At 36.1% G+C, this 26,095-nt stretch overlaps 1 protein-coding gene across 5 annotated transcripts in view; it reads left to right on the top strand.

The window, feature by feature from the left end:
* Window positions 1-26,095, top strand: part of GPC5 (glypican 5) — a 720,327-nt gene that overhangs the window by 687,181 nt on the left and 7,051 nt on the right. The window lies entirely within an intron of this gene.

Here is a 26,095-nt window from a genome sequence, read left to right as displayed (position 1 = left end):
ATTACTTTCTGAGAAAGTGATTTAAGATTGTTTGTGTTGTTTTGGTTGTGATAAAGTAATTTTCCCTGGAAAATGATATTGTTATAAATAAAACAATTGTAGAAATTGTATTACTGGAGATTTTTTAGAGTCATAGTGGCTTAGAAGAGAAAGAAAAATAGGGAGTACAATAGCCTACAGATTAGGGTTTTGTATGGGCTGACAGATGCTAAGATTCAAGTCTCTGTTGTATTTGATTTGGGGCAGATATGTGAACTAGGGCTTCCTCCTTTCCAAGTAATCTACTTATCTATATTCATCCTGGGACTGGCACCTTTGCTATTTCCTTTTGTGGGAAAAAACAAAGACTTCAGATTTATTTCATAGCATAGTGCGAAGACAATGTCAAACTTGGATTTTTTTAAATGAAATGAGATTCTTCTTGTAGAGGCAACCCTACATTTATTTTCTTCACCTTGAGCTTATGGCCAGATTTTTAAAGACATTTAGATACCTAAACTCTGTTATACCTGTAGAGAAGACTTATTGCATGTTTTTTAAACCTATTCTTAGAGTTGTTTCCTTCTAGAGTAACTGACTCAGCTGGATAGCTATGAGCAATTATTCCTTGCTGGGTTTAGAAAAAGGCTCTCTTCCAATTTCTGCTGTTTGCAGAGCATCCAGTCCATGCTATTTTTTACCACTGAAGGTGTATTCCAACTGGATGCATTTTTTCAAGCAGAGTGGTGTCACTGATTGTCACCTTGTAATGGTTTACAGAAAACTGTTACAAAAGGCACATGATGGAGGAATGGATTTATTCCAAGTGCCATAATGAATTCTAAATCTGAGCCTACATCTGAGTCTTTAAGACACTTCATACACTTCATATACATCTGACAAACTAGTCTGACCTATACGATGATTATTACAAATATACTTTCCCTTACTTTTATGAGTATGTTTCATAATTAAAAATCAACTTGAATTAGTTGGTTAACAATGAAAACTCTAGAAGTATTTTCATGGTAAATTATATATGCAATTGACTGCTTATTCAATATCTCATTGCATATTATCTTCATATGCAATGTGATGATTCTAACTATGAATGTGGACTGCAAAAAATAAACTATGTGAATTTGTAATTAAAAGACTCTTTGGGTAGACAATAAGGCTTTGTCTATATCACTAAACTAAATGTGTATAGGACTCTTTTATGGCCCTACAGGCAATTGGCATGAAAAATTTAAACCCTCTGACCATCCAAAAGGAAGTGTTCACACTTAAAATACCTGTTGCTAATGGTCTCTGCTTCATGCTGTCTTCCAAACTATTACTGGAAGTGGTTTTGGAGAGTCTTGGTTAGCCCAGGCCAAAAATTGCCAGGAGCTATTCTGACAGTGTAGAATGATAAATGATCAGTTTTTAGGAGCTCATAACATTCCCTAGCACTGTTTAATTTAGTAAAAAAGATATAATAAAAATTCAAATTAAGTCTGCAGAAATAATTTTAATTCTTACATTTGATGATTTTAACTGACTTTTCAGTCAAGTGATAATGTTCTAAAATGGCTTTGGTCTGGATTTTGTTTTTCCTTGCTTTTTTTGATCTAAAAATCAAACTGTAAAGAATAAACCAACCCAAAATAAAATTAAAGAAAAAAAACCATCATTTTTTCATATTGATGCTTACATCAACTATTGGTGTGACCTGAAGATTCAGATCCATTGCAAAAACTCTACTGCTTGAGCCAAAAGCAGATGACAACAGTAGAGGCAGATCGACAAATTTGCTGTCCCACAACTGTGGTTAGGCAATCCCACCTTCCCACTGCTTCCAGATAAAAATCCACCTTTCCTGTGCTAGCTTGAGTGCTTATTTGGCCCAATAGTAATTAATTTTGCTTGATCTCTCTTTCATTCATTCCCAGTTGGCTTCAAAAATTAATGCTTTTCATGTATTCGCCTTCCGGGTTTCACACAGTCCCAATTCCTTCCCCTTTTCCTTTCTAGTTTCATGTCCAAATCTACTTGCCCCACCAGCTGATCTTCTCCCTTTCATCAGATTTTGCTCTGTCACTGTTCATTCAGCTACTGTCCTCACTCTGAAGTCTGATTTTCCTTTCAGTCCCAATATCTCTCTTTTCATTTTCTTCTTTTGATCAGAATGTCTTTTCCTCCAGGTTTCAAGTCCTTCCTTCTCCTTTCCCAATTTCACAGTCTTGGTAATTCCTTTAACCAGTGTATTCCCTTCTCATTGGGATATTTGTTTCCCCTACGTTTGAATTAGACTGTTCCTCTGCCACAAACCTGTACTGTCTGATGCCAGCACTGGCACAGTGAGAAGACCAACCTTGTTTTCTTCTCCAGTACCCAGACTGTGCTACGAGTTCTGCCTCTGCAGAGGATCTAAGAATAGCTATTTTGGAAAAAGTCTAGAGGAAAGTTTTGAACTTACACTCATGTTATGTAGGAAACATTATCAGTTATCTGACTTTAATAGTGTATGCACAGTTTAGTGACAACAAGGAGAAACCGAGAATGATTCTTCAGAAATTTTAAGTGACAAAAAAAATTTCTAATGAGTAAGTGTACTCCAAACTGTATAACTGGGCACAGTCGCAGATTTGCAGTGGAAAGAAAAGACATCACAAGTCACTGAAGGCATACTTAAAAAGCATAGTCACTAAAGGCATACTTTCAACCAGTGGAACCCCTTCATTACACAACTTGATTGATGACCCCAGAAAAGAAAAATCTGCAAAAGACGTAAGTATTTGGGAGTGAATGTACATTTTCTCGTAGTCTCTCTTTCAGAGAAGGTTGAATTTTTATAACTGAAAATTTCCAAATAAATAGTTGACTTGGGATTCATTTTACAGCAGATACTCAGATAGAGATTTTGAGTCTAAATAATTAAATTTTGGCAAGAATGAAACCAGCCACCATTAATGGAAGGCCCAGGAAGCCTTAATTACAGGAGATATTGCCAACACCAATGATCATTTGATGGCAGGAAATATTAAGGTCCTTTCAGGACATGTCATTCAGGAATTATTTGGAATAGATGCTCTTATTCAGCATCTGTTCAGGAAAGATATTTTTATTCTGTTTTAATAAATATGTGAAATTTGATATGTCAATAAAGAAGTTCTGTTAAACTTGAGATGCCATATCACTTAAAAAAAGCCTACAATTCTAGAAAGAACAGTGTGCAAGACAGTGGAAAATGGAGTAACTTTTACCCCCTGCAGAGATTAAATTTACAGGAAATATTAAAGAAAATACTAGAGAGGCTTTGAACGGAGATTTGACCTGTATATGGAAGCAATTGGAGCAGAAATGAGACACTTCGATGCCTGCCTTGCTCCTACAGTAGTACCATCCACTGTTTTTGCATGCATTATAGAGGGAGAAAGCAGGAAATAAATCAGTTACGATAATACATGCATCACAATGTACATCAAAAAAAGAAGAAACAGATGTTTCTTGTGCAGGTATAAAATTCAAAAGGTTTATAAAACTATCAAAGAATGTGTAACAAAGTGTAGATTAAAAAGAGCAGTCTTGTCATTACAACATATGTTCTGAACTTTCATAAGACAGCAATGTATAACACTATACGTGTGTTCATGAAAACAAGAAGATTGAAAGCATTTGCAAAAGAAGTGCTCTCTTTTATGTTCTGAAAGGTACAATCTGCAGAAGGCTATGAATTTAGCTTTAAGGTGCTGTATGAGTTGTACAGTTGGACTGACGCACAAGCAACCATTTTCCACCTCTGAAGGTCTCTTTGGCAGAAAGTCATTAGGACTGATACAGGTCTCAACAGTCTTTGAAATTTCTTTTAGTGGAAGCAGTGCCAATTCCTTCATATATCACATATTTTGATTAAAGGGAAAAAGGGGAAGGATGCATTGCAGCTATTTCCTTCCTTTCCAGCCTGTTTTGGGTAGGATTCATTTCATTTGTAGATGTAAGTATCTTCCAGTCCTTTTTTATTGTGCCTAAATGCATGCCCTCACATAAAGCTGTGTTTACTAGACACGGTATAGTTGTCTAGAAAAATTTAGATTTACTTAACAAGTTATGGGTGTTGGGATAAAATCCAACTGCTGATAACATATGTACATCAGAACACCATTCTTTTCATCATCACCATATACCACTTAGGAAGAAGCAACAAAGCTTCAGTTTCTAACATCAGTGTTTTATCCATAGTTACACGATAGTAACTGTAAGCATGCAATGTGTGATTTATAGCAATTGACCATAAACTATAGATACAGAAAGTAATATAAACATGCATTGCAATCCAACAATAAGAAAAGTTTGAGCTAAAAAGATACGAGAGATAATAGCTTTGTTATCTCTCAAACGTGCTATTCAGAGTGCCCTTGTACACACTTCCCTATGGAACAAGTATCTTCAAATTAATATTCGTGATTTGTGAAACTAAGAAAAATATGAATCTGCTTTAACTCTTTCAGACAATCAGTCATTACTCTCTCTTATGATTTAGTAGGTGTTTCACCAGCATCCATCATCATCCAATTAACGGAAGTCAAGGACTGCAGTCAGTCAAATAGTCCAAAGTGCACATTCCCCCAGATGCTGGATCTGATAGTCAGACTTGGAAGGAATTCAGATACATTCTGCTTCTAATAAATGTTCATTTGGATATTCATCTGGATGAGACATCTCTTCCTCTCAACTGAATAGTCATTTGGTGAAATTGCTTTGTCTACAGGCAAAGAAAGAGTTAATTATAAACTCATGTCACGAGCGGAAAGATCTATGGTACCCATAAACGTTGGTAACTAGAGATGAGCCACACAGAAAACACACGTTAAATACAAAAAATTATGCTGCCAATTCAAACTGCTAGCCACACAAAGCTAACTGTGGTTAGCACCAGAGTGGAAGGCAACCGGAGTAGGATACCTGTATAACTATGTTGCAGGTATCTAGTACCATCTGAGAGATATGAGGGTATCCAAGATACAAGGCTGATAGATATGACACAGTTCTAATGGGAAGTCCTCATTTTTCTGGAGTGACAATGAGCAGCTAAACATGATAGTTGATGATGCCTAAAATAGCTTTTAATAGGCAACTGAATCACATTCTATGTCTATGTCAGGAAATAAGTACCACTCCAATTTTTCTCCTTCAAACCACTGATTCCCCATCTGGGATTCATAGAACACCAAAATTTTACATTGTCCTGTTGCACTGTTCATTCCACCAATGGATATGTGCCTCACTCTTATTTTTTCCACTGCTGTGTGATTGAAAATGCCAGATACTTCCTACAGTAATATGTGAAAGGCCTTCCTCTGTAGCTTGCTCGTACATGCAGCAAGGCCTCTATTGTAACACACATAAGAAATTTGGGAAATAGTTAATACACAATTCTTTCTAACAATAATAGACTTTTTGAAAATGCAAGAAGCTTGTTATGAAATTAGAGTACTGACCACAGAAACAACACAAAATGAGTGCACAGGCAGATGCACTATAAAAAGCCATCTAGCAATGAATTGCAAGGAAATTAAGCTGGAGCAGATACAAAAGCATATATAAATCTCATGATGGTATCATGACCAGGTTCAAATGGCCAAAACACCAGGAGGATTGTTTAAAAGCACTAAGTCTAGTATCTTTGTTCAGGAATTTCACAATGAATTCAAGACCTGAATGCTTCCACTGCTAGAGAGATCTGGCAGAAAGGCACAGAATATTTTTGGTGTCTAGCGTTAGAACAGCCAGACAGGTTAAAAAAAAAAAAAAAAGCTTAAAATAATTTCTGAAGGTACTATTCATTCCCATCCTAAAGCAACGCCGCTTAGCAATAGCCAGTGGCTCTAATCTATTATTTCCCACTTTTCAGCTCCAGATGTACTCACAAGCAGACGTTTCCTCAAATGAGGCTTTCCTTCTTATCTAAGTACCTCACTTACTTCCTGCATATATTAACACCTTATCTGTTCTTATTACATTCATTGATCATTGTTCTTGACTGTAAAGGTGCCTTCGATGCCCAGGAACTCCAGTTACAATTGATTACACTATTCAGGGTATCTTTGTGCATCTGAAGTTTTGAACTTGTAGGCTGTTCAGGTGGCTCCCGAGTTTTCACAGCTCTGTGGAGTGGGTGTACTCCTGTCCCCATGATTAGCCTGGCACAGGCAGTAGGTAGCACTGCCTAGCTACCCAGTTCCCCGCAGTGTAGTCTGACTGCTGGCACCTATACATAGCTGGCTGGCAGTAAACTCACCAGAAATTTATCAGTTTCTGTCTACAAGAATTTGAAAGCTTATCTTCCTCCAGGAAAAAAAAAAAAGTGTTTCTAGAAGTGAAAAATCATGAAGTTTGAATTTTAGTTGAAGGGGTTTTTACATTCAGTTTCACTTAGTGTTGAAACAAATGTAAAAAAACTTTCCCCAAATAAATTAATCTTTCAAACAGGAAAATAACCTGCCTGATGTACATGTATGTGTCCCAGAAGATATACACACACCTCGGAAGTAAAATTAAGATTACCTCAATGAAATATTAGAAATCTCTCTTGTTTCCATAATTTTTCTCCAGATGCTCTGACATAATTACATTCGGCTGAAAGTATTCATAGTTGTTCTATTGGCTAAATTGGTTTATTGCATACTTTGAAATGATTGAATATTATTCCTGTTTCTTCCTCTGTGTGAAGCTCTGATTTTGACTTACTCTGTGCCAGAAACAAATTGAAATAGATGTGCTGAACACATGGATATGAAGCAGTTTGCCCAGTAATAATTGCTTCACGACAGTTTTCTAGTCTTCCAGTTCTTCTGCCTTTGGGATAGTTTAGTGGTTTGAATAGCATTAGTAACACAGATACAAAGTACTGTCTCAAGCTAGATATTATTACTGCAGACTTGATAACATCTAAGCATTTTTGAAACAATGGTTCTCTGAATATTTAAGTGGATTCTGAAAGCTTCTAAACATTACTGGTATTTGCTACACTTCATATTTTTTAAAAGATCATAGAAGAATTCCACTTTTGGAAAGAAGTCAGTGTTGTATCTCCGTTGAAATTATTTAGAGAACTGCCACTATTTAGAGCAAAAGTTCATTTTAATACATTACATTTCAACATTGTCAATTCATAAATAATTACATAAAGGATACCAGCACAAAGAAAACTTTTCTTCAAAATGACTTTCCAGCTTTTGTTGGCATCCAGCTTAGAAATATTGTAGTCAGGAAATTCTCATTTAGATTCAATAAAAGACAAAGAGCAATCACTCAGTTTCAAAATAAATAAAAAAATAAAGACCAGCTGTTAATAATTCTTGCACAGCAGCTAGTCATTGCTGGGTAAACCAAAAATAAATTTTGTCAGGAAACTATGAAATCTATTTAATATGGAAATATTTAAAAAACCTTACTTTAAAAAAGTTTTCTATTTCACTGAACTGCATTTTGGCAGCTTCTCAGCAAGTCTGTCTAGAAAACTGGAGAGAAATCCTGAAGTGTCATGTTTGCTCTAGGTTAAGGTCTCCATATAAACCTTGTTCTGTAGATGAAGGGGTCATTTTAACAAAAAAATGTCTTTACAAACAACTCTGAAATACTTCTGGTGTAAAGTTTCCACCAGCAGTATTTGTATTGTAATTCGGCATGGAAAGAAAGAACCCGGTTCGAGTAGGTGATGTGAGAAATTCATTATCCCTAACAGATTTAAATTACTCAGATTTAATGCAAATTAAAGTTATATGTAACATTATGGCATATTTTAATTATAATGAATCCTACAATGAGAGATGTTGATTTTAACATTACTTTGGTTTACTAAAAATTCTTCCAAAGCCAAAAATATTTCAAGAAAAGTGCCCATCTCATTATATTTTATGATACTTTACATGTATTTTTGAACTGACTATTTTCTCTTTGTAGCTTTCTTCTAGTGCCAGTTAAGAACTGACATAGAACATTAGTTTCGTAATGCTGAAATGTAGCCATACAGAAAAAGAAACATCTCAGGTGGGACCCCAAAGGAATATTACACACATGATACTATGTGTATTGGAAGAACATAAATCAGAAAAGATCATACAATATATCATAGTGCAATGTTTTTAGAGAGGAGAATTACTATTTCTATGGGTAAAGAAACAGTCAAAATAGTAAAATGTTTTATATTTAAGTAATTTGTAACAACAATACCTATGATGCTGATTTTCTAGCCCATTTTTATTTTGAAAAGAATATATAACTCTTTCAATTAATTGTTTTTTTTTTTTTTTTTGGAGAGTATATAAGAAAATTAATCAAATAGAGATACATAGAAATCTGCACTGTGGTACAGAAAGAGCTCTGTAATTAAGAGTTATTTTAATGTTATTATTAATATTACTTACAAAAGGGGAGAAATTGAAACCATATATCCTGGCACAGGAATAAATTTGCTACTGATACATCTTTGACTAAACCTGTGCTTTAAAAAAACTGTAAATTTACTGAATTTCTGTCCCACGGCAAATTTACAATTTTGTTCAGGGATGGAATGCCAGTGCACCCCGCCAGAGAGTAATTACACATTTCTCTTAAAAGCAAGTTTTGCTAAAATATCAGCATTTTCACACTTAATGTTTGGAGGCAGCCCATGTATCATGGCCTTGTAAATCCAGTCTTGCCAACACCAGCAGACTCAAAAACAGTGCATGCAGAGGGACCACTGGGTTAGAAATCTGGGGATTTCAGTCCCTTAAATGTCATTCAAAGTGGTAGAGGCAGCATGTCTGTAAATGTCTGTACTATTTCTCTTTGGGGACAATGTAGAAACAATATGTGGGGTACCAAATTAAACTAAGTAATGTGAACATGAGCAAACTAGGTAAGCATGCAACCCTTGCCCATTTCTGTCACATTCATCTTGACTTTACATCAACATTTTGACAGCTGTAGGGGAGGTTTTTTTGAATAAGGAAGATGATTCCTTCCTTCTCCTACAAAGTATCTGGAAATACCTCTGGGAACTCTAAAATAGTTATGTATTTACAATAATGAAACTCCTAAAGACAGATGATCACCTTTTGCTTCATTTCAAATTTCAGCTAAAGTCAGGCATATTTTCAAATCTGCCAGAAAACCATGGCCAGATTCTAAGTCACACTGACATGCTGAGACCATAGTAAAATGCCACATGTTGAGGGGAAAAAATTACATACCTTCTGTTGTAAGAAACTGAAAGTTTGGTCTAGGAGATGAAGATTTAGGAAAGCTTTTCTTCCTTCTTATTCATGCCACAGGGTGAAAATGCTGAGCACATCATAGCTACAGTTTTAATAATGTTGGTGAAAACTTAGACCGTGAACTATTTTAAAATACTTCTTTAAAAGTAGAGACAAAGATATAGGACAGTTACACTATAGGCATGGAGGAAGGCTACTCATATTTAATCATTTGTTTCTCAGCTTCTCAGCACCAATAACGAACGCATAAAAATCACCTTCGCTCCCAGGAGTACAATATCTTTCGGGGGGAAGTATTTGCACAGAGGAACACTTTGGAAAATGTCATCTGAATATGAAGCATTAGGAAGAGACATTGGAAAGAGGTGTGGAATTTCTAGTGCCTAGATTATGCTTGGGGACTTAATTATAATAGTGCCAAGTGCAGTGCTTCAGTTAAGCATCTGTCAATGTTCAGCTGGTAAAGCCCTATTTTAAAGAATTTATAACTTCACAACTTACAAATTCATTCTGATTCAAAAGTGTTCCTGACATAAAGTGTCTCATTATAGGAATTACTTTATTTTAAATTTTACGTGGTTTTAAAAAATGATTTTCATTTGCAAATTATAAAAGTTCAACAAAATACAACAGTGAATAAATATAAGAATTGTATAGTCAAAATTAAGTATTTGAAATGTCTGTATTGCTTTCAATTTATAATACGTTACACCTGAATTTATATAATTAGAGAATTTTCACTTGGAGAGCTAATGGCTGGCTAATAAGCACTAATTCCAGTTCAAGAGGATTTCAATCTGCACATAGATTAGCAGGTCTACAGCCAAAAGGATTCCATTTTTATCATTTAATCTGACCTCGTGCATAATGCAAACCACAGAATTTCACCAGTTTCATGTTGTGTTAAGATATCTGCACATATGACAAATGTGTCATCTAAGAGCATCCTTGGAAATGTATAAATTATTTAGGTCTTTGTGTATTCATTTTTCTGTTTATAATTTGTGTTTATATTAGGCAAATTTTGAATGAGGTTGACAACCTGTCCCTAACTTACGGTATTTTGGCTATTGCATTTCAAGTGAAAAACAATTGATGATATTAAATACCACATAGGTTTCTTATAAAAATCAACATAGAATGCATCTATCATATTTTTTCTTGAAATTTCCATGTGCCAATAAAAAAAAAAAATCTGTTTTATTTATGCATTTTAAATGAATAGTAAGGTTGCAATTCATTGAATACAAAAGTGAATGGAAACTTTTTTTCATTCAGAATTGAATCGTTCCTTAATATTCCAATTTTATAGCATCTAATCATACTTTCTTAGGATTTTTCTTAGGCTAAGACATAAAATGTGTAAGTTATCCGCTGCATATTTACAGATCAGACCACCATGTGGAGAAAACTGTTGTATCTTTCTAAAATCCATCTCCATTATTTATGTTTTCACAGTCCGTATTCAGGAAAAGCAGCTAAAAATAGTTTGCATCTGGAGGGTTGATTACAGTGGCAATAAAGGAATGAAACACTAAGATATCTCTCTGCTTCCTGTAATGTCTAGCGATATAGAGGATCTATTTTGTTCATTCATTGTACATCACTCAATACTTTCTGGCTTCATAAATGCCATACCTTTTTTTTTCTGCCTTTGAAAAGCAACTCTATTATTACTAAATTTTTCAGAGATAATACTCAATGGGAAGCAAAAAAACAGCACCGAGAATGGAGAAAATTTACAGATTTTGCTTAAAATAGTCAATTTAGACATAATTTCTTTCAAGAACTGTCAGGATTCCTTAAAGCTACGTAGTTCAATATGAGATTTTTATCGTATTGCTAAAAAATATTTTTATTTTCATAAATTAGAATACTGTAACAGTGAGATAATTCTTTAATTTCTTAGGTTTAAAATAATGCTGAGGTTTTTTGCTTTCTTTTGCTTACAGGAGCTTTCTGCATGACAGTAGCATAGGTAACACAATGTTTGTCAAGGCCTACACAGTCTTGGCTGATCTCAAACCCTTATGTTTTAATATGAAATTCAAGGTTTAGTTTGAACAAACAAATATATTCCCATAGAAAAGACTGTGCTTAATCAAGCAAGAAGTATTATATTATACATATATTAAACATTCCTTTGCAGTATCTTCATCTGCCTTTAATCTCAACTAAGGATAAATTATACTGTAAATTAGATCTAGACTGCACAGCTTAAAGAGAGACACTGGGAATGGGAAGACTACAGCATGGTACCACTGGATCAAGTGGCAAGTAGATGCTTCAGTGATGGTATCAGTGCACATTTGGCTAAACAGGCTACTGAAATAGTGAAATTCCTCCAGGTTAATGCCGAATAAGACTGGTTTTGGTCAGACAGACTAGCATCTTCTGGTAGAACTCTATTCTCCTGCCCATTTGATGCAACCAGCAAGTCAGTGCAGGACTCTGAGAGGCAGAAGGTCATGTTCAGGTCCCTCCTTCACTCCTCATTCCTCAGTACGAGGCACCCTGGGGGAACTTGTTCATCCTCTCATGCAGGAGATTGCTTTATTGAGTCTGGCAACTCTGTGTTCCTGTCAGTAGGCAGCCAACTCTCCCAGGAAGGCAGCTAGTACTTCTCTGCATTTACTCCATCCCCACATGCATGTGATCTCCAGACATGGTCCTCTCCAGTAGCTAACATCTGTCATCCTTTCCTTCATACACCCACTCTATACAGCAGAGAACAGAACCACAGACAAATTACTGTACCATTCACATAAAGGAAAAGAGTTATGCATCCTTTAAATTGCTAGTTTATTTTCCTTGGGAAGACTGTGTTCTTCAGAGTCATCTACTGAATGCTGGCTGGGAATGTAGATGCAGTCTGGGGACAGCTGGAGGCAGGATCTCCCCTTCAGATGTATCCAAAGAATTAAAAACAGCACGTCAATCCTCCATAATGACTGGAGACACTACTGTACCGTTGTCCCCAGCTGCTTTCTCACTTTCCTCACGGTATCTTCATCTGGAGGACAAAGTTCACAGCTGTATGTGATAACTCCAGGGCTGCAGCCCTTCATCGGCAAATTCTGTTCTAGAAAAACTGGTTGGAGACAATCCTCAATAGGACGACCCACCAGCTACTGGTACGTACCCTGATGATAGCAGGAACTCTCCAGGGCTAGCCCTAATGACCTATCCTTCTCGTCAGAAGCCTGTAGTTGTACTGTAGCAGGAGAGGTAGGTGCAGACAGGGGGAGCAATGAGGAAAGACTGTGTTTTGTGAGGAACACTGTACCAATTGCTCTTCCATACTGTGTGCCTGTGCCATACTCAAAGCAATAAGGAGAACAAGAACCTTGCACAGCACCCCTTTGGAGAATTGATGAGGGTTGAGGTGCTGCTTGGGAGCCCAGGGGTGCTGGGCTTAAACAAGTTTGAAACTACTCTCAGACTCCTGCCACAGAGATATGCCCACATGCCCTATTCTAAGCAGGATGCACCTTGGATGTGAAGGACCTGACCAGATGCACCTGGTGTCTCCACTCACACTCCCTTGACCACGGACATGTAACCGACGATGTGGTCCAGGAGATGCCAGAGGTACCAGATAACCCTAAAAGCAACCCCCAGGAGAGTTCTCCATGTCTCATCCTTCCTCTGTAGCCCTGCTTCCAGATTTAGAGTTGTCTTTCTTAAGGAAATGAACAGAGACATCATCTTGATCTGGTGTCCAGGAGGATGTTGGATGTTTAGACTCTTCCCCTGTGATAAACATACAGCATCTCTGCTGTTCCCTAATTCCCCCAGGAGTGTGAAAATTGCTGGAACATGACCAGCCTGTTCTGGGACTGTGTGGAGATGGAGGATGGCATTACACAACTCACCAATGATCCTGGAGAAAACAGAGGGCACACAAGGATAGGGCACACCACAAGGAAGGAGAGAGGTGTCATGACTGCTTCATGCTTACATGATACTATCAGACTTACAGTTTTACTGACTTATTAAAAACATAGACTGAGCCTTTTCAGCAGTTTGATTCACCCATTTATTCTGCTGAACTATTTTTGGAGACAGTTTCCTTTGTCGTTTAACTTACATCAGTTTCTGAATGCATTCATTCATTCAACTGCGTTCTGCTCCAGCTCTGCTTTTTCAGTTGGCTGAGAATTTCCATCTTCACATGCCCACTTTTTAGTTTGCATAACTTCAGTCTTAGTATTCTAACCCTGCTTGTAGATTTTGATGCTACTCACTAATGTCTGTGTTACTGCCTTACCTTAATGTGTGATCTCATTTGTCAGTTTTGCCATAAACCTTTAAAAATATGCACATCAGTGGTAAAATAAAAATAAACCCAACTTAGAGACAGTTCCCAAAATCAAATGTTTTCAAGTTGACAAGATGTTATTTTAACATTCAGTATGTAATAGAAGATCTAAGCAAATACTTCACTTTTTCCTAGAACATAGGCTTTTTTCATTGTATAGTCAACTAATTTTTTACATTAAGATACTTTCTTGAATTCCTATGGAGTTAACCTTCAAACAGTACATCTAATTTTTCAGTCTGGTTACTTGTTAATTTACTGTGTGGCTCTGGCACCCTGATCTTCTGCACTGCATACATGCTAACTGGAGTTCTCCCAAAGGAAAAAGCTCCACTGGCTCAAGATAACTTGCTTCAGGAACCACTGAATTGCTAGATATTGATATAATTTGCACCAGATTTTGCTTTCTCCATGCTGGACAATTACTCAATGCTATTCAAGTGACTTTACAGCTTCAAACCTCTCTGTTCACCCTCACTCATCCAGTGAATGTATCACAGATCCTTGGTGTCGGCTGAAAACCAAATTGCTGGGGTTTGTGCAGCAGTCCTCTCCTTATTCAGCTTGCTGTTTCTGGAAGAGGACTTTTAAAAACAAGCAGTCTCAGGGCACAGAGAGCTATCATATGCCTAAAACTGTCTCACATCCAGGCTCTACTCCACTGGAACTACTAATGTCTAGAGGAGTACTAATCCTCCTAACTACTAATCTGCTCCACTAACATTCAAGAAATGACAGCCCTATTGAGCTCAACCACTTCAACTTAAAGCTGTAAAAAACATACTTCAAGGACTGAGATAGGAATTATTTTTCTCATGTAATCTGACATACATTCTTATGCTATGGTTTGGTGCCATAAGCTTTTCCATGTAAACTTCTTGCAAAGCTTGCTCTGCTACACTGCCTCTGGGATCTGAGACCAACCTCTACCTTAACAGTTCCTCTAAAAGAAGAACAAAATGGGGTGCTGCATTCTCTGCCAAGATCACTCTGTTATCAACTCCCTCTTCTCCTGCCATGACTTCAAAAAATGCTGATTTTCCAACAGAGAACAGGCGTCTGGTGGCGGAGGTGGTCTTGGTCTGTTTATACTTTGTTGGATTCAAGAAGACTAATTATGTTTAAGGGACACACACTGTGACATTATGCAGAAAATGACAATTAGGGAATGGTCAGAATAAGGGTATGGTGGCCTGAAGTGGAGGAAAAAAAAATACTTACAGAATGACTCCAGTCAGAATGACTCCTCCTCACCTTCCACTACCCACCCACACATTAAAAACCGGTTTCACATGCCTTCATGTTTTAATATGCCTTTTCCCTGACAATGTTACAGTTCAGCTCACTGTACCCCACTGGAAGCAGCTTTAGGGCAAAAATTAGTGCTTCCCAGCCAAACAACAGTATCCTTGCAGATACGGTGCAAGGAGACTGCAGCCTTACAGTGTCCTTAGTTCACAGATCTATATAGAGGTCAAAGTTCTCTTTTCTCTTCTCTTTGCTTCTCAAACCTAATTCATTGATTACTCAATTCCTTCTCTCTTGGATTAACATCTTTAGGCTAAAGAGCTTAATTGTGAGGCTTTAGCTATTTCTCTTCCATCTATACTTTGTTTTCTAAGAAGAGCTGCATTCTAAGAACCTGTTTTGAAAACATGTATACATTATCAAATATTAACTAAAAAAAATGTTGGGGAAAAAGTTATTCAAAATAATAGAGCGCCTATACGCCAGGTTAGTTTCTTTCTTTAAGCTAGACATAAGAAAGAGACATAACTTACGTTTTTTAAGACAAGCTCCTGAAACCACACCAGCTGTCTTTTTTCTTTTGGCTTTCCTGATACCCACACTACCTCTCTGCACATGTTATGCTGAGGCCTGTTATTGTATATCTTGGTGGGTTTTGTTACAAGCCCAGAGACTAATGTCTTTCTTTTGTTAGAAACTGCTTTTCCCCAGCCAGTCAACCAGAGCTGATCAAGATGATGGTCACCCCTGTTAGGCTGTGGGAACACGAAGGGGAAAACAGCTTTATTTTTATGCCTCTCCAGATTCTTGCAAGCCAAACAAAAGCAGCAATAGGTACTGTATGTTTATGTGAAATCTGCATATTGATAAGAAAGCTGCAAGGCCAGAATTCCCAGGGAGAGAGAAAATTGCCACAAGTACCGTGTTTAATCATTGAATTGCCTGATGGTGATCTCTGAACTTAAGGCAGTTGTTTTGATGTTTCACTGTTAGTTTTTAGTGTCTATAAATCAAAGATCTTATACTTGTGGCCAGCACTGAGACACAAAACTTTCTATGGCATTTCATAACATCACTACCAAACACACTCAGGGGTACAGATCAATATTCATCAATAAGTACCACAATGCTTATCACAGATTTTTATCTGTCACAAAAAAAAAAATCAAAACTCTCTGCTAGGAAGGCTATCTCTGAACTGAAAATTCGAAAGCAAAAACTTTTATGAAGAAGTACTTTTTTTAAGCCTCATAATCTGATTATAAAATGCTCTTCTAAAAGGACATCAAGAACTAGAATCCTTTGACACTTGTGCTATTGATACCTTTTCAATGTAATAGCTGGGAACTGAAAGTTGTTCCAGGAAGGCAGAGAAATCAGTGACTGAATTGAATCTCTATGTTGCATTCTTATTTATAAGGAGAGAAGTTGCGCTTTTATTTACAGGGAAGAAATGGAAACAAAGATAGCTACATTCTTTATTGCTCCACACTTCCTTTTTGTCAGTAACCCAGGCTTTGATGTGGGTTCAGGCAAGAAATCAACAGTGGATTATGTGTTTTTCTCAGTCCGTTTCTGGGTGCTTTATGATGTTATGGTTAGCTGACAGTTTAAGTCCTTCTCCAGATCATAACAGCGTGATCCTTCTTCCTCTCACCAGCAATTATCTGATCCCACAGTGAGCTAGCTCTAAAAGTAAGCTTAAGCTGAAATAAAATGCACCTGGCAAGAAAAATCGTAGTTCTGATCACTCACCTCTCTGAAACTGGTTCACTATGGGATCTTACACAAGCCAGCATGCTCCATCACCTGATTATCTCCTTGCTGTCACCTGAATGTGCCCTTTAACTATACCCTCATTAAGCCCATACAGACTGAACAGAGGGCATTCCACTCAAGAGCATTCGAATTCTTGAGCAACTTTTTATTTAACTCATTTTGGTTGGATTCATGTCATTAAGCATGCTTTATAGCAAAAATTAAGAACAGCAGTTTAACTTATCATTTTTTAGGAGGATTAATCTAATCTACATACTACATATGCTTTAAAATAAAATTGGATTACTAGGTAGACTGACCTGAATAAATTGCAAAAGTTACTTCAGCACCTTAACATCAGTAATTGATTTAGTTCTGATTGATTTCTCTTCTGGAAAAGTTTAGTTCTCTACCTTTGTTTTAAAAAGCACATCAAGACAAGTGCAAAATAATGAATTGGTGCCTTGAAATTGGATCATAAATCTGGATTTAAAAAACCAACTTCATTTTCTTCATTTTCTTAATGGGCCTAGCATTCTACCTCAACCCAAACTTTCTCAAATTTGTGTATTACTTCCAGGAGTTTCAGTTTAAATGCATCTCTCTATTCTAGATGATATTATTATATAAATCAGAATTGTTACTAATAAACCTCCTACAGAAAGTTGAAAAAAAGATTAAAAATCAGTCATATGGGTAAATCATTTCAAAGGACAGTAATTTATATGGGTTTCCTGACTCATAGGATAGGATAGGATAGTAATTAGTACTGATCAGATGAAAATTCAGAGAATGAAGAATTTGATTACTTCTAGCTAGTCTGATTTATAGGACTTTAGTCCTATTATCATTTTGTATTGATTACAAGACCTTTGCATAGGTTAATGATAATGGTTAAAAGTTCCTCCACCGTGAAAAAGATTGAAAAGATGGATTCCTCCAATTAAAACAGGTATTATTGACAATGTTGATTCCAGAGCTCTAGAGCATTGAAGGTATCTTTATAATGAACATGGCTATCAGGTTAGAAAGCAATAGCAGTAGATCTAATTAAGGTTACTGTGGTTCTCTCTAGCTCAGAGAAGAAAATAGTTAAGTTTTAGTCTCCATATGCAAAATAAAGCCATGTATTTTTGACACATAATACTTTGCTATATGATAAAATTGACTTACAAATTAATCTAAAAGTATACATTAACCATTTTGACAAATAATATTATCTATTTTTGATTCTTGAAAGAGTGAAATAAATTGAATTTTTGTGGTTTGTGACACCATTTGTTTGTGTTGCATTAACTAATAAAAGCTTTGTTTTCTAAATGGAAATACTGACTTCATTAATCTATAATGTGAAACAAATGCCACTGTAAACTTGGAAAGAAAACTTTAAATATTAGACTAGAGTCTTAATGTCTGTTGCTCTTGTAATTAAAATGACTTGCCAGACTCATGTTAAGATCATTGCTTACACTATTTCTCATATATACAGCTTTCAGAAAGTATGTGCAGTTAAACATGACATGCTGGATTCATTTCCTAATATATGTTTAGTCATACAGAATTCTCTTAGCTAAGGTCATTAGGCAAACTGCTTATTTGCTTTCTAACAATTACAGTAACACTATTCCTTTGTTTTTAGGTGAGATTACTTGCATCCAGAGATCCTTCGTGCATTTATAGTTGTTCTTTGTGTTGATTTGTATATTAATGCAATGATTATTAAAATATATAAAGTTAAAAAGAGGGTTTTAGATCAAACTATTTCCTCCAAATAAGTACCAATTATCCATTTCAGAAACTTTCTGCATCACAATACCTAAGTATGCAGACAGACAGCACAAACTGACAACAGTTCAGTACACTATTTCAAAGAGGTCTTAGCTGCATCATGCTAAGGAATACTATAGTATATGGACAGTGGCATATCTTTATCTGAGGAAACTGGTGAAAGATCTGTCGCTTAATAAGCTGGATAAAGTACAAAAAGGATACCCTAAAGGGGAAAAAAATCTATTTCTAACTTCCAAAACTCAATTTGTTCAATAACTACTCAGGAGTATTAGAAGTCCTAGAAATAGCAAAGGTTGCTTTGAAGGGGAAAAGGAAGTCATCTGGAAAAAAAAATCATCACTGGCATAATGCAGACTGTAAATCTAGTGAAAGGTAGCAGACCATTCTGTTAGGGCCTCCTTGAGTCCTTCCCCTTTGTATATGGAAATAGTTTCACCTACTGAAAACAGCTCTTCTTGCTCTGGGTATGAAGACTGTATTTTTCCTTTTACGTTCTGTCCTGACTGTAGTGATCAGTTAATTCATAATGGCTTGGTTATCACCATATGTTATATATAGAATCAAAAATCTCAGTTACTGATGATCTCCCTTTGTGGAGGCGCCCTGAGTATGAATCTTCAGCTGACTTGGCTGCTAAGTGAACATCTTCTCATTGCTCCACATTGCCTTGTGGCATAGAGGTCAGATTCAGTGCTTTGGTACTCATACTCAAGGTCCTTTGTAGGGTTTGATACAGGTTGTCTGAACTACTTTTTTCCTTAAGAAGAGCCATAAAATGCACATGACTGTGTTTCACTGAAAGAAATGACTGGCCAATGCAAGAGGTGAGATTCAAGAGAAGGTTAAGAATTTTGCTTCTAAAATTTCTATCACAGTACAGATCTTTCCTATGATAACAAGCATTTCTCAGAATTTCAGTGATTTCCCTGGCTATATCTACACTGTCAAGTAACTTAGCTTGCAAGTTGTCTCCTGGTCCACATTGCATAAACGTTAGTTCACTCCGTGGCTCAGCATTAAGGAAAACCATTTCCACCCCTCCAAAACAAACCTGAAGTTCTGTGGTAATTCATTCCATCGACTGCTCCCAAAAGGCAATACAAACCAGATGGCCAAAGGCTTAGGTTTCTCTGCCCTACAGAGTCCTTCAACATCAGACTTTTCATTTTCAAAACACTTTCCCATGCCTGGATATCATAACCCAGAGCATGTAATACGCTCCCTCGGTTTCATGTTATAAAAACAACACCTGGTGGGTTGCAGCACAGCCCTCATGTTATTTCAGACACTTGGAAGTAAAAGCAAACAAACAAAGTAATAATTGCATTTTGAGCCAAGAAGACCACCACGTGTGGCTTAGAAGAGATCCAGGACATTGTACTGTGTAGCAGAGATTTGTTCAGCAGTTTGTTCTAGGTATTGCTAGCTCTGAGCGAGGTAGACGCAAGCCACTCTGCACCACTTTGCCTGAAGGCTCTCTTTCCGGGATGTGTATTTAGCTATGTAAATACAGCTACATTGACTCCTGTTGTATTTTGGCAGGAAACACTTTCTTGGAGTACTGGCTCCTCAGAAATGTCTGCACACATCAGACCGATTCACTGCTTTCATGGCAATGTAGCTGCCTAAATTCATCATTTTTGCCCTGATACATCATGCCCTTCAACACCAGGCAATCTCAATGCTGAAAGTGAGAAATGCTTACAGTCAAGGTTTTAGGCATAAAACTGAAAACATAAGGCTACAGGTGAAGCAAATATGAACCTAAATAGTACCCTACCATTTTTTTTTAACTTTCCTATCTAGAAATCCTTAAATGTAACCCATTTGTCCATGCTACAGGATTAAATATTTTGCTGTTTTTCCACCAAATATATACAGCAGAATGGCAGGAATATGTCAGAAAATATTCACTGCTTATTCAGTGATGAACCTATTCTGTGAATAAGTATAGGATTCATCTGGTCAAAAGCACACTGTAAATATCTATATTTGAGTACTCCACTCCTTTTTATAGAAATACACATTTCTGTAATTACCTATTTCTCTACATTCACTATAATGGGAGACGAAGTAACCAGCTCAGCTGTAGGGCAGGATTCAGTTGTCTAAGCACAAGACATCTTCACAGCGCTTTGTAAGAAACAGGCTTCTTTTGAAAGGGCAGCCATATGTCAAATGCAATACCCCCCCAAGTGTCTAAAATGTCAGTAGACAGCAATGTTTAGGCAACTGAATTGCATTCGTATATGTAGACTTTACAGATATCTATAATTCAGTGGAATGAATCTTACCCTAAGTATCATCTGGGATTATCTTCTTAAGCACATCACTTTTGACTTTAGTGTCGGCATACCGCTACCTTACACTGCGTTGGGGATGGCACATCATACTGAAGCTTATCATTTCAGACACAAACTGACCCATATAACCACTATCACAAAGTAGATGGAATTCTGCTCTGACAAAATATGAGCTCATCTGTGATTTTAAAAGACCTATATTGACTTTTTAATGGATGTATTTTAAGGATTCTGGCCTCTGTATTTGAACATGATCTCAGGCAGCTGAAAAGGTGCAAGCATATTTTCAGTTTGTTGTTCTCTTTTATTTTGGCTTTTCATTCCTTTTGGTTTGGTTTGGTTTCTTGTGTAAGGCAAATTAGCATTAATTTATGTGAATTATGAAAATCATCCACTCTACTTTACAAGCATAGTAAACGTATCCCTATGCTCCAGAGCACCCATGAATTCTGGCATTCTGGCACTGAATGCCAGAAGTTAGGGGTCCTAATGGTCTGGTTGTCTGAATAGTTCACTGTCTCTTATTGTTTCTCCCACCTTTAAAGCATCAGGCAGATAAAGTCACAGGCAGAATCAAACAGTGAAACAGAGACATTGCTGTTGTGGCAAGATTTGTTATTTTGATTTTGAACCTTCTTTCCTCCTTCACCTTGCCATTACTGTCAGCATATTGGGATTGACACAACCAGATATAATAATATATTGCACTCAAATTACACAGGAAGACAAAAGGGTCAGGAATTAAAACTATATTGCAACAAACAATTTTAGTATCACTGAGGCCTGTTTTCTGTGCTAATCCACTAATTTCATTGATTATATATGATCATGTAGACAACAGTCTTTATTATAATGCAAAAGTCTTTATTCATTCTATGTCAGTCATATAGATTCATTCTTTCTCCCTAGTGCATTTTCTTTTTGTCATTGCTTTTTCTTATGAACCTTCTAGCAAACAGAACTTCACTGAAAAAGAACAGGCTGGAAGTACTAAGAAATTCAGCTGAGCAAACTGATTTATAATTCAGATACGGAAAACTCAAGTGCAATGCCAGATAATTGATTTTTCTTTAATATTAAGGCCTAAAAAATCCCCAAAGCCTCATATGACAAATGCTTGAAAATTTTGACATTTCTTTAGGCTCCCTGGATTAACTGTTAATTTCTCCTTCATTAAATGAAAACTAAACAAAATAAAGCAGAGACATATTTTTCACTAGATTAATTTCTGACTTCATTGTCAGCACAGACATCTCTCATATCACTGTTTTCTTGACATTACATAGTTTGCAGCAAAACCTGGCAGAAGACACCCACCATAAGATTAAAAGTTTCAGCTGGCAAAAGACTGGTCAAATCAAAAGACTGTTTGATAACTGCTGTCATTTTAATTTATGGAATAACAATGCACAGTAATTCCTTTTTGGGTTTTGTCTTTTGTAGTGAAATCAACTAATGCAATTTTTCAAATTTAACTGTATAAAGATGTTATTGACACCTCATTATTCTGAACAGAAAGAATTAAACTAATATTATATCTTCCCTAATACTACAAAAAATGCGTTCATATTGGTCAGTGTTGATATTTCCTTAAGGAGATTGTCTTAGCATTGTTGCCATCTGCAATTTCCTGGGATGATTGCTCTGATATGACTCACCCTTCATTCTTCTTAATCATTATGATATTCTTCTCCTTTTTGCCTTTGCCTCTAAATGCTTCCATTTACTTTATGCAATTATATCCAAACCTCTAACTTGTTCTACTTCCCAAAATATTCTTATGGCCCCTTACTGACATCTATAAATGCATGACCCACCACCTATAACATGTCATCCTTTTTCAGGTATCTCCTCATTATTGTAAATTCCATTTCCAACTTCATATTTAGACATTATTCTACAAGTACATCAGTTATTTTCCTTCTGTTTGTCTAATCTCTATGTATTTCTTTAACCTCACATAAAGTTTATTTGTAATTTTTCTTGTGAATTTTGGGATGTAACTTCCACCAGTTATTGGTGCTTTTCTTTACAGCTCATGTGTTATCAGAGTCCGGGACTCTCATATCCTGGAGTATAGCTTACATATAATGACTGAAATAATTATTTGCCCTGCTAAGAATTTTGCATACAACTTCATAAGAAAAAAAGGCGTGTTAAAAAGTGTTGTCTTGTAAAAGCCACATCCCATCATTTTTTCCTGTCTGAAACACTACCCTCTCCTCACTCAAATTAATACTCTTATCTGAGGTTCATAAAAATGATTGTGGCATAAAAACTGTATTTTGGATCTTCCAGAATGTCTTAAGAAGAATGATGCACGCAGAGAAATCAAGTTCTCTCCCTTCTCTAAAATTGTGATAGGCTTTGTATGCAGCTGGGTTCCCACAGAAACTCATTTGGCAGCTTCCTTTCCCTTGAAGAGCCATTTCATTTGTGATATATGCTACTGGGTAGACAGCAGACAATGCAGCAAGGTGTTTGTGCTGAGACTTCAGATACGCAAACATTTTGTCATCTAGTTCAAACCAAGCCATTGTTGCAGGATCTTCTGTGTAAAATCAACTGGATATTCTCAGGGTGGTTCTTTGTAGGCAAATGTGTAGCTCCTTTTTGCAATTCTTTGACAATCTCAATAGGAAAGGTCCAGACCAAATGAAAATGTTCCAGGTCTTTAGGTCTGACCTTTCAAATCAAGGTTAGGGTTTGTTGTTTGATATTCAAAGGAAATGGTGATGTTGCTGCAGCTTTTCTGGAGAATAACACAGGCCAGCTTTCTAGGCTGCTAGTACTCTTACCTTTCATAGGCTTTAAATATCTTCAAAAGATGCTAAAGAATGTTAGAATTTACTCTGCAGCTGTTATACTATAATGAGACACTGTAATACCCATCACACAGTTTGGAAAAATTCTTTTACTGATTAATCTTTTCTAAAACAGAGCAAGTCAATATTTTAAATTGCAGTCACTGACTGGATTTCACAGCTGATGTTGGGCACAGAGATATGATACTTGGCAGCTTTGCTTAATATAAGTTCATGCAAACATTATATTTGGATTCTAATTCCCCCCCAAAAGTATCTGCTGCTCTGCCTTGCAATTTTAGCTTTCCTTCAGAAAAAAAGCCCTGTATCTTAGCTGAAACTTCTGAACTTCAGCATTTTCCAGTCAAAATATTAGCTCTAGCATGACTTTCATATTAAACCAGACACTTATCACAGATCATTTAAAGGATGTGGGAAACTTTAATGGCTTTTCATTAACAAAATTTCAGTTTCTAGTATGTGAGGGAACTAAACCCAACCAAGTTCACTTTAGATTTTGTTCTGTTTTGCTGCAAATATTTGTATAGCTCTCATTGTGAGTTTTCTGTGAACCATGGAAGTTAAAATCATTTAGAGAAAAGGATCACTTCTATGACTGATTATGATACATGAAGGATGGCATATATGTTTAAACTGAGATAAATAACACACAGCAGAACCTACTTATTTAAATAGAAAATGTAGCCTAGATATAGGAACTAAATTTATGGTTGTTAGTACTGATTAAAAAATAGCATTCTGTGCAAAAATGCAGCTCTGTTTTTTTTAGGATTGTTTTTTGATTCAGTGATTTTTTATAGTAAAATATATTAGTATAGTAATATTAGTATTAGTATAGTATAGTAATGGTAAGTATATTTTTTGAACTACCTATTTGAATAAAGTCAAAGTTGTGGCATAGTTCTACGGGGATTAATAGGTCAAAGGTTTGCTATATGTTTACATTGCAGTCCTAACAGTATATACATTTAACATCAGAGATTATATTCAATACATTATAGTGTTTTGACTTCATTAAAAGAAAAATATATTGCTAGGTTTGAACATTTTTTAAAAAACACTCTGTTCATGGGAATTTTCAAAGTTTGTTGTTTTCATTTCAGGTTGGAAAGAAAATAAATTTTGAGATAGCTTTTCCCATAAAAATAAAATTTACTCTTTTTCTATTTTCCATAATATTGTCAATGAAAGCGTCACTAGATGTTAAAGTTGACCCTCCAGTGAATAATTAATATCTAGGCAGATTGCTTTCAGACTTAGGTCACATACTTTAATTGAAGCCTGACAATCAGGTTATCAGCTGTAAGATCTAGGAACATATTCCTTTTTTACGATTATCTTTCATAATAAATGAGATACTGGATATTTAAGGTAAGGCCATATATTTCACTCTATCACTGCTGTGACTGAGTTTTTCTAAATACACTGAGAAAAATCTGCTTTGTGATATCTATTGCACTTGGTTAACTGCATTGTTGCACAGGTTCAGCAACAGAACTGCATTTTTCATGGTGTTGAAATTAATCTTTTTAAATAGGGGAATTCTTCACTAAAACTCTGGATGAATAATCTGGTTCTACTTCCGATACTCGCTAGAAAAAACCCTGTAATCTACCCTCTTTGGTGATCCACCAAACATTCCTTCCATGCAGTGCTGAGTGTCTAGTCTTTTTCTGGAGAGGTGGTTACTCAATGTGCATGATAAGGAGTTGTATTCCCTCCTTCTCAGCAGATATTGTTGCTCTTCTTCCTTGTCTGTCCACTTGCATTGTACTAATTTTCACAAATGCAAGGCAAGAGCACTGGATCAATAAATCCACACAAAAGAGCAGCCAATTTTGCTAACTACAGCAGCCAAGAAGACAAATTAATTCTAGCAAGTAAGTTTTTCAGGCAACATGATTGACTTTCACTGATTCTTCCCTTAATGCCTTTTTTTGAAGGAGATTTGTGTACATACAGTAAGTTCATGAAGAGCAGTTTTCAACCTGCTTGTAGGGAAAAGCACCAAAATAGTTGTTCCTTTCAAAAACAAGGAACAAAAACAAGGAGCAATGATTCTCTGTGGCTTCTCATTAAACTCTTGCTTAACAAAGAGGATATCACCATGACTAAATGTCCATCCTCCATCACAGTCCCTTTGAAAAGAAAAAAAAAAAAAAAAGAATCACTAGTTTATTCATCTTTGCTAATGATACAGAGAGGAAAGAAGTACCTAAACAATGAATAATAATGCACATACTCAGACTGTAAAATCAATATGTCAGCTCAGTAGAGCTGAGTTTCTTTCTAATGCTGCTGTTCCAACGCAGTAGAGCTTACCTTCTGAATTATATATGTATTGACCTAATTACATAAATATTGACTTTCCTTTACATAAAGCCTTTTTCAGTCTCAGTGTAATTACAATGTCAATATTTGTTGCATGTAATAACATTGAATTTAGACTTGTTAATTTTGATTGATAATGGCTTGCCACAAGTTATTATATGGGATAAGACAGTTAGTCTAGAAGTATGCATAGAAAATACAAGCAACTGACAATGCTACCAAAGCTGTGTGTATCTCCAAGACCTTCTGTTTCCAATTGTTTAACAAGACACAGGAATTAAAATGGGTGATTAC

This window comes from Dromaius novaehollandiae, chromosome 1 (assembly GCF_036370855.1).
Source record: "Dromaius novaehollandiae isolate bDroNov1 chromosome 1, bDroNov1.hap1, whole genome shotgun sequence".
In the NCBI taxonomy this organism is placed as follows: domain Eukaryota; kingdom Metazoa; phylum Chordata; class Aves; order Casuariiformes; family Dromaiidae; genus Dromaius; species Dromaius novaehollandiae.
This window is presented reverse-complemented; position numbering and strand designations above follow the sequence as displayed.